We start from the raw sequence: 9,957 nt of genomic DNA, 5'->3' as shown, positions 1-9,957 counted from the left end.
AGAAAAAAAAGAAGAGAAATCTAATATCATGACCAGAGAATAGGATCCTTTAGAATTCTCCGGAAATTATTTAAAATTACATTTGACTAACACATATTTAGCATCGTCAGTTAAAATCATTGACTAATACTATTTTAATTATTGATAATGTGACAAGATCTAAAACACACATTTGACAAATGAATGGTTAAGATTTTAATAATTTTATTGTTGATTTATCTGGAGAATCTCAGATCATCTTAACCAAAAGAAGAAAAGAAGAAGGGGAAGAAGAAGATATGGCGGACTTGGAGAATAGGCTGGCCCCGATGAATGGAGAAAGGAACGAGAGGAAGATCAATTATTGTGTAATTTATGCTTGCCCCATATCTTCTTGTTGTATTTTCTTTCTTGTATTGCTTGAAGGAATTCGCTTACCTAGTTATTCAATGCCAGATTACCGTATCGTGAATTTTGTGATCTACATCATTTCATTTCTAGCTTCATTACTCTTGGTTATAACAAGCTTCATTGATTGCTATAGAGAAATACGAAAGAATGGAAAGGTCGTGCCTCTCGAGACTGAACTCCCTGCACTACCCATGGTTTAGTTTGTGATCTTTTTCTCTTTTATAATAAGGTTGAGATCACTGTCTCATTGTTATTTATTTATTTATTTATTTTGCTAGGTAACTAGTGGGGGAGGGGGGAGTTGAATTCGAACCCTAGACATTATTGGGCGTCACAGAGGGTGTCTGTACCATTGGACTATCACTAAATCTCGTCTCATTGTAAAGTTAGTCTTAAATTACAAATTGGGAAATCAATACAGTTCCATTTTTCCCCAGCTTTCTTGTTTGAATAAATTCAATCATGATGCTTTTAGTTGTATAGGCTATAGGCTTATGATGTGAAAGCTGTTAGTTCATTTGGGCAATTCTCCACAGATTTAATAGTTGAATTAAATATAGTTTTTGCAAATTCAAAACTTTCAAATTAATAAGAGCATCATTTCAGGATGATTGTTTGAAGGGGTGCTTAGGAAATGAAACAGATAGAATCAATGCGAAAAATTGTTGGTTAACTAGGAATATAGATTTTCCAAGTTAGATTATTTTTGGGCAGAGTTGCTGAAACAGACAAAATGATGTCCATTCTTTGTATTATGAGTGATTCTGGTTCCTCTAGTATGAAGTCTGTGTGCACAAATTCCATCAAGCATGGAATAGGCATTCAATTACTCGTTTGATTAATTGCTTGTTTACTCTATACCCACTTTTGAACACAAGGTAATACTCCCACATCGACTAGAAGATCAACCTCAAAATGAAATGAAGACTGCTTATAAGCTGATACGACTAAGAGAAGCAACATATAGAGCCATGTAGTGAGCACAAATGTCATACTTGGAACCTAGTCCAAAACATGAGAAAAACATCTCAAAGGTATCTGTAGATTTTTCCTTTTTGACAATTCAATCCAAAATTCATTATCAATGCACCAACATCAAGAATTATCATAATAATTTCATTAATGATACTCCCAAAATAAGTCAGAGCTCTATGCAATAATTACAAGGACCATTGGTCACAAAAGAATAGAGATCTGAATAAATACAATTACATATCATTTAACTTGTCCCATCAGTGGAAATAAAATCATAACCGCTATTAGATACAAAAAAATGAGTTAAGCCTACACTAGGATATACATCATCTAAATATCTCAATCACAAAAGTCTAGCCTCCATCAGTAGTTAGTTTAACTACTGCAAGCCACAAAAACATGTCTCAAAACAATGATTGCCTACTCTGAAAAATTGTAAAATAATGGGTTGAGACAAAGCCCATTAAGTAGCATAATTAATGGTGGTGGGGAAAATGCAAGTTTTATAATGATGAACAATTTACAAAGCATGTTCTAGTTTGAGAAATTTTTAACTGAATACCACAAGATCTTTTCAATAATAACGTGATAAGAATGATTAAAAAATGAAACACAAAATTTCTCAAGGTAAATACCTTGAAACTATATACTATAATCTGTGAGCACTAACAATATAATTCCAAAGCCATAAAATTTATCATAAGATAATTTATCACAAATATACCACACTACCACATAGACCGGTTAATAGATCCACCCATTCACAACTAACATGATATTGTCCTCTCTAGTATCCAGTCTCTTGGCCCCACGGGTAGTAGCCTCACCCATACCCTCAAGGTTTTCTCTCCCCCCATGGGTAGCAAGGAGAACACGTCAAATAAGATCTCTTTTGCTTGTGGTCTTTTGGCCACATGAGCAGCAGCCTCACCCACACACAATCAAGGAACCTTTTCTCCCCATGGGTAGCAGGGAAAAACATGTCATCCAAAGTGAAAGGGCATTGACCTGGATCTGAATATAAAAATCAAATCGGATAATCACCAGGAAATCACACATGGCATAGGGTTAAAACCACATAAAACTCACTGGTTATATGTACTTTAAAACACATAATTTATATTCAAGTCGTTTTAGAAAAACCTTAAACAATCAAAACTTCCATAAAGTTTGTAAGGTTTCCAAATTCATTCCTTGTCAACAAGATTTTCTATCAATTTCCCAAATAATACAAGAAAATATAAGCACCTTTAAATTTTCCAATATACCATAAAATCCATGAATTTATTATCAAAAATTAAACAAAAGATGCTCATATTTTCCATGTCAACAATTCATGCATTTCCCCAAATGCAATACCATATATAATGGATTTTTCATATAAAATCATATATAATAGGGTCACAACACAACACTTTTTAAGAAAACATAGTTCTATAAATAATTTTCCAAAACGTATTTGATAAAAAAAAAAAAAAACAATGTTTATGCAACTTGGTTATTTTCCAAAAATCCTATTAAAAAAGCTACTTACCTTGCAACTCGTAAAAAACCTAATTCTATAAGCTCCAATGAAGATTAGCTAGAACCTAAACTATATTAAGCAAACCTATCACAATAAGCATAAAGCTTGAAATTGTATCTAACTACAAATTAGGAATTGCCAAATAAGCACTTAATTAGGCAAGCTTAGTATTTAGCCTCACAAATAATGTTTTCCACTTTCAAAGTTTCTCAACCAATTAATTGACAAGGTATAGACTCCCATTATACTTATGAATAATCCAAGGTATTATCTCTAACATTAAAACCTCAATAATGTATAAGTAGTTTTCACAAGATTTATGTAATATCAATAAAAGACCCATGACACCAAAATCATAATATTCCCCAAGACAAACAATTTAAATCTTTAACTAGCTCCAAATAATCAATAAAAATTATTTTCACCATTTATTCCATATTAAAAAACCAAAACCCCAAAAACTTCACCACTTAGATAGCCACCATTGTAAAAATTATAAACCTACTTATCAAATAATTCCACCAATACAAAACCCATACATATAAACACATGGATATCACTTCCAAAACTCATAAATCACATGAATATTATTATCAAATATTAGATAAAGGGAAACTTTAGCAAAAACATAAAACCAATCAAAAAGATTAGAAATCTTTACCTCGAATAAAAGGGATGAAGATGCTTAGAAGTTCTTAAGGATTTTTCGGTGAACTTTCCGGAAAAATGATAGTGGAGATGGTGGTGTGGAGTGGGTATTGGTAGGAGAGAATGAGAGAGTGAAAGATGAGTGTTTGTATTTGCAAGAAAAAGAAAAAGAAAACAAGAGTAGAGGATCCTTGTTGACCGGCCAAGAGAGTGAGAGTGTGAGATGATATATGTGTGGTGGGGAGCACATGGGGAGGGTGGGTCACATGGGACACCAAAAATCTGACTCTTATCCTTTTTTTTTTTTCTTTTTTCTTTTGTTTTTAAGTTGGGATGTTACAACAAAGCGAACTATTCTTTCGTCTTTTACTAAAGAATATCGTGTGCTTGCTGCTCAAAATGGCATACATCAATTTTTTGAGGGGTCGATTCAATAGAATCCAATCCCCACAAAAATAGTTGAAGTTGTGACACAAATATTCACAATTTATGTGCTAATTTACGCCGATGGCCTTGTAGTTGAATTGACACCTCTTCATGTACAAAGTGCTTTAGGGTTTAGGGAGGAAATAGTTTGAGTTGCGAAGTTAGTAGCATGTTGTAATTATCTCGTGAAAAAAAAATGTGCCAATTTCCACATATTAAAAGGCAAAAAAACTTATTGGTAAAGTCTTTGATCAATTTCCGCTAATATTTAAATTAATTGGTGTCTTGGTCTAATGATAAAGAGTTATCATTAAGAACGGATGTTATAGGTTAAAACTCTCTCATAAGAGAGTTTTGATATAAAAAAAAGGCAAAAAAAGAAAATAATTTAAAAGTCCTCATTTTATAATTTACACATTACACATTTTGAAAGGCCAAAAAAATGTGTCTAGATTTAAAATATAAAAGTCAATGTTAAAAAGTGAATGTATAAAAGTGGATGTGAGAGAATAGAAGTCCAAAGTTGTCAATTACAAATAGAGCACAAATGGAATGTATAAACATAAGAGTCAATGTTAAAAAGTGAATGTATAAAAATGGATGTGAGAGAATAAAAGTCCCAAATTGCCGGTAACAATAGAGCACAAATGGCTGATTTGCTAATTATTCTTGAATAGTTTGTTATATTGTACATGTGTACTCAATGCTCAAAGCCTACTTATATCAATCACATTACAAAATAGGCATTGTCAATTTTCAAAGCCTACTACTATAACGTGATAAAATTTGTATTATTAAAAATATCATTAATCTTATAGAAGGTTAACAGTGATGTATCGATAACATCAGTTTGTAAGAATTATATAGTCAAAATTGGTAGAAAATCAAGTCAACACAGGTGATCATTCGGTTACATTTGACCACTCTCAATGAAGAAACCATGACAAAGAAACTTTAGATGGATCACTATCTATCACATATCCTTATTTCTCATTTTATCCGATCCTTACATTTTTGTTTCTGCGAAATAATTGGACAATAATCTATTTTTAATTCAAAAAAATGCCCTGAATGAAGGTGGAGAAACAACCTGCAGCCGGTTCCTTGAGTAATTATATTTTAATAATCTTACCACATAATGGGTATGGTTTTTTTAATTGAACTAGGCTCTAAGTAATTATATTTAAATAATCTTGCCACATAATGGCCATGGATTTTTGAATTGAACAAGGCATATATTTTCGAAGGGGATGGTAGTTTTGGAATATTTTGTTTTTCACATCTAAGGGGTACTAAAATTATCTTCATTTTACGATTAAGATTTTTTTCTATATATGATATTGTACATAGCACGACATCATTTAAGATTTTAAATTTGATTTTGCACTAAGTCTCTCAAATTAAAAAAAGAAAAAAGAAAAAAAAGAAGAAAGAAAGAAAGCAAGTCAGTAGGTTGGCATATTTTAGGGGGTTATTTTTCACTTGTATAGTTGTATTGTGTGACTATTTTAAGACCACTCTTTAGAGCATTGCTAAACAAATTCCTATATAGTCAAAATGCTTCTCTGGCAATTACAAATTAGAAGATAAGCATCTGTGGTATTCAGCTACCGAAAACTATAAGAAAGAAAAGAACAGAAAAAAAAGATAGGCAGGCATGGACAATAGGTTGGGTGAGATGGAGGAAAGGAAGCCGAGTGCTTGTCTGATGTATGCTGTCCTGTTTTTTTTCTATTTGTTCTATCTTTTCATAACGCTTATCGCCATTTTAACTTATATGCGCACCGTGAAAGTGTCTGTGGACAAGAAGCAAAAGACTCATATAAGCTATAACATAGCAATTGTCATGTGCGTCACTGCATTCTCCTCTTTGTTCCTCTTGGGTTTGGCATGCTGCGTGGCTCTCTTTAGGGAAATTAAGCAGGGTCAGAAGATTGTGCCTGTTGATGTTGAAGAACCCGCACCCGTGGTTCAGTAACTCCAACCATGAAGAAGGTATCTTATGCATCAGATAAATAATGTAGGTTCCACATGATTGAAGAACGCGATTATGGAATCCATACTCTGAAAGAGGGATCATGCATATATTTGATAGTGTGTTGGTGTAGTTAACAATCAGTTGTAACTATCGTAAGCTTGAACAAAGTGGATTGTTATAGAGAAATATAAAGGGATGGAAAGATCGTGCCTCTTTTGACTGAACTCCCGGCACCCTTGGTTTAGTTTGTGATCTTTTCCTCCTATTATATATAATAAGGTTGGGATCACTGCCTCATTTTTTTTTCCTAGGTAAACTAGTGGGGTAGGGGCGAGTTGGATTCGAACCCTAGACATTGGTGTCTGTTCCATTGGGCTATCACTAAATCTCGTCTCATTGTAAAGTTAATCGTACATTGCACATTGAGAAATCAATACAGTTCTATTTTCCCTACCTTTCTTGTATATGCTATAGGCTTATGATGTGAAAGCTGCTACTTCATTCCGGTAATTCTCCATGGATTTAAAAGTTAAATGTAGTTTTTGCAAATCCAGAATTTTCAAATTAAGAGCATCATTTTAGAAGATGGTTGTTTGAAGGGGGGCTTAGGAAATGAAACAGATAGAATATATATAGATTTTCCAAATAGATTATTGTTGTGCAGAGTTGTTGAAACAGACATGATGATGCACCTTTGTATTTAAGAGTGATTCTAGTTCCTCTAGTATGATGACTGTGTGCACAAATTCCATCAATCATGGATTTGGTGTTCAATTACTCGTTTGCTTCATTGCTTGTTTAGCCCACTGCTGAACACAAGGTGTAAAAGCCCCACATCGATTAGAAGATCAACCCCAAAATGAAATGAAGACTTCTTATAAGTTGCTATGACTAATAGAAAAAACATATGGAGCCATGCAGTGAGCACAAAGCGAACTATTCTTTCGCCTTTTACTAAAGAATACCGTGTGCTCGCTGCTCAAAATGGCATACACCAATTTTTTGAGGTGTTGATTTCAACAGAATCCAACACCCACAAAACTAGTTAAAGTTGTCTTCAAATTGTTCTCTTATACTAGTTTATAGCCACTATTTTATGCAAGTATTGACTTCTCTTTTTTAGAGAAAGATAAGTGACAAAAATATTCACAATTAATGTCTAATTTACACATTACACATTTCAATAGGAAAAAAAAAAAGGAGAAAAGCAAGAGAGTCCACATTTAAAACATAAATGTGAGTCTGTGAATGTATAAAAGTGGATGTGAGAGAATAAAAGTACAAAGTTTCCAATAACAAACAAAGCACGAATGACTAATTTGCTAACTATTAATTCTTGTATGATCTGTCATATTGTGATGGGTGCGGGATGCTCAAAGCCTACTTATATCAAGTATATTACAAAATGAGCTTTTTCAAAGCCTACTACTATATTGTGATAAAATTGTTATTATTTAGATCATTAATCTTATAAAAGGTTAACAAGGATACAACAATAATATCAATTTGTAGAGAAATTATATAGTTCTCATGGTAGACTATGTCACTTGTCTACCATTCTATTAATTGACTTCCACTTGTTTAAAATTGTTGAGTTAGTAATCAGTTTCTATTTTAAAAAAAAATTGACTTAACAATTTTAAACATGTGGAATTCTTTTAGTGGAATGATAGATTACATCACTTGTCCACAGTGAGGACTTTATAATTTCTCTAATTTGTAAGGATTATGCAATCAAAATTTGTATAAGATCACGTAAACATGGGAAATCATTCGTTTAACATTTGATTACTCTCGCCCAAGAGACTAGGATAAAGAAACTAGTTTATTTTAATGCAATAACAGCCATAAATTTGAGGTAGAGAAACAACGTGCAGCTTTCTCCTGAGTAATTATATTTCAATAATCTTACCACATAATGGGCATGGGTTTTTGAATTGAACAAGGCTCTATATTTTCAAAGGGGATGGTACTTTTGGAATAAAATATATTCTTTTCACATATCTAAAGGATACTAAAACCCTCTTCATTTCGCGATTTAGTTTTCATTTTCTATATATGATATTGTATTGTACGAAGTCATTTCAAATTTTAAATATGATGTTACATTGGGCCACCCAATTTAAATATAAACAAATATATAAAACAGCAAATCAAGTAGTTGGCATATTTCAGGGGTCGTTTTTTACTTGTATAGTTGTATTGTGTGACTATTTTAAGACCACTCTTTAGAGCATTGCTAACCAAATTCCCATATAGTCGAAAATGCTTCCCTGGCAATTACAAATTAGAAGATAGGCAGCAGTGGTATCCTGCTGCCATGGAAATTTAAGAAAGAAAAGGCGGAGAAAAAATAAAGAAGAAAGGCAGACATGGACAATAGGATGGGCGAGATTGAGGAGAGGAGGCCAAATGCTTGTGCAATGTACATTATCCTGTTTTTTTTCTATTTGTGCTATCTTTTCATAACGTTTGTTTCCGTTTTCGCTTATATGCGTTCCATGAAAGTGTCTGTTAAAAAGAAGCGAGAGAGTAGTTTAAGCTTTGACTTAGGGATTTTCATGTGTGTCATTGCATTTGGCTCTTTGTTCCTCTTGGGTTTGGCATGCTGCGTAGCTTTCTCTAGGGAAATTAAGAAGAGTCAGAAGATTGTGCCTATCGAGAGTGAAGAACCTGCACCCGTGGCTCAGTAAATCCAACCATGAAGAAGGTATCTTATACATCGGATAAATTATGTAGCTTCCACATGGTTGAGGAATGTGATTATGGGATTCATACACTGAAAGAGGGATCCAACCATGAAGAAGGTATCTTATGCATATATCCAATAGCGTGTTGGTGAAATTAAGAATCAGTTGTAAATGTTGTGAGTTAAATTTTTTTTTTTGACAATAATTACAATATGTTGCTAATCCTACCGCTCGAATTTGTTCCATCGATCTTCTCTCCTAGCCTCAGGTTGTATATAAATACAAGGCAAGCTATGTAATTCATTGATTGAGAATAATACAACCTCTTTTCTTTCTTAAATTCGTTTCTCTTCCTTGTTTTTTCACTCTTCTTTTTTGAGCTTCCTCATGTTGCACCATTCTTATTGACTACTTTTTAGTATCAATATTTCTTGTCCATTTTGGATTATCTAACTCTGTGTGCACAAATTCAATCAAGCATACCGTATGTTTATATTATGACCTAATTAGTGCTGAATATGACTTAATCCCACATTGTCCAGAAGATAAAGCAAATAATGGAGGACTCTTAATTATAAGGTGCTCTACCCTAATGGTTAAACTAATGGAGCCGTGTGGTGCGCACACAGCGAACTATTCTTTCGCCTTTTACTAGAGAATACCGTGTACTCGCCACTTATTGCGGCATACATTAATTTTTGGAGGGGTTTACCTAAAACCCTTACCAAGTTTAGTTAAAGTTATTATTACATGATAATGTTTACTAAATTAAGATTAATATGGCGTCAATATTTTATTTGGTAATTAATGCGTAATTGAACAATATCTAAGTCACAATTTTAGTTTTAAAAACTAGTAAACAACTTTGTATGTAATTGCGTGTGTGCACTACTTTGTTAGTAATGGCTCGAGTGTGCACTAGTCATTTCCCATGTAATTAAACATTTTAACCCCAATTTTAAAACTTGTTGTACATCAATCTTTGTGTTACTTTGTCGGCCACCAAAGAAGCTTGGAATCAACTACATGTTTTGCTTGGTTACTTTGTTGCTTTGAAATGAGGTAAAGAAAGCTATTTTTTTACTAAAGAAAGCTATTAATTAAATAGAAGCTAAGAAATTAAGTGGTTTGTAGTCTCTCTCTCTCTCTCTCTCAATGTATTATGTAATAATGAACAGAGTACTTGGATAATTTGAAGCAGGTGAACGGCCGAGTAAGGAGAGACTTAATAGTGGAGTAAGGAGGTTTAAGTATCACTTAGATTAAAGAGAGCTGTAGATCAAAGCCTATATGTAGAGGCAATGATGCTCTTGAAAATTACAAAG

General features: G+C 33.1%; 1 long non-coding RNA gene and 3 other non-coding genes across 4 annotated transcripts; 3 read left to right on the top strand and 1 right to left on the bottom strand.

Moving 5' to 3' along the window:
- Nucleotides 1-1,983: 1,983 nt before the first annotated feature.
- LOC142642326 (uncharacterized) lies at nucleotides 1,984-3,670 on the bottom strand. The gene is made up of 2 exons (XR_012845640.1): nucleotides 3,552-3,670; nucleotides 1,984-2,379 (listed from the first exon to the last, which is right to left on the bottom strand). It is a non-coding gene; the product is annotated as an uncharacterized LOC142642326 (long non-coding RNA).
- A 193-nt stretch (nucleotides 3,671-3,863) lies between these two features.
- Nucleotides 3,864-3,980, top strand: LOC142605425 (U5 spliceosomal RNA). Its single transcript, XR_012839047.1, has one exon. It is a non-coding gene; the product is annotated as a U5 spliceosomal RNA (small nuclear RNA).
- A 2,873-nt stretch (nucleotides 3,981-6,853) lies between these two features.
- On the top strand, nucleotides 6,854-6,966 carry LOC142605417 (U5 spliceosomal RNA). Its single transcript, XR_012839042.1, has one exon. It is a non-coding gene; the product is annotated as a U5 spliceosomal RNA (small nuclear RNA).
- Nucleotides 6,967-9,240: 2,274 nt separating this feature from the next.
- LOC142605420 (U5 spliceosomal RNA) lies at nucleotides 9,241-9,354 on the top strand. The gene has a single exon (XR_012839045.1). It is a non-coding gene; the product is annotated as a U5 spliceosomal RNA (small nuclear RNA).
- The last annotated feature ends 603 nt before the right edge of the window (nucleotides 9,355-9,957 follow it).

This window comes from Castanea sativa, chromosome 7, assembly GCF_040712315.1.
Source record: "Castanea sativa cultivar Marrone di Chiusa Pesio chromosome 7, ASM4071231v1".
Classification (NCBI taxonomy): Eukaryota; Viridiplantae; Streptophyta; class Magnoliopsida; order Fagales; family Fagaceae; genus Castanea; species Castanea sativa.
Note: the sequence above shows the minus strand (reverse complement) of the source record. Positions and strands in the feature narration are given on the sequence as shown.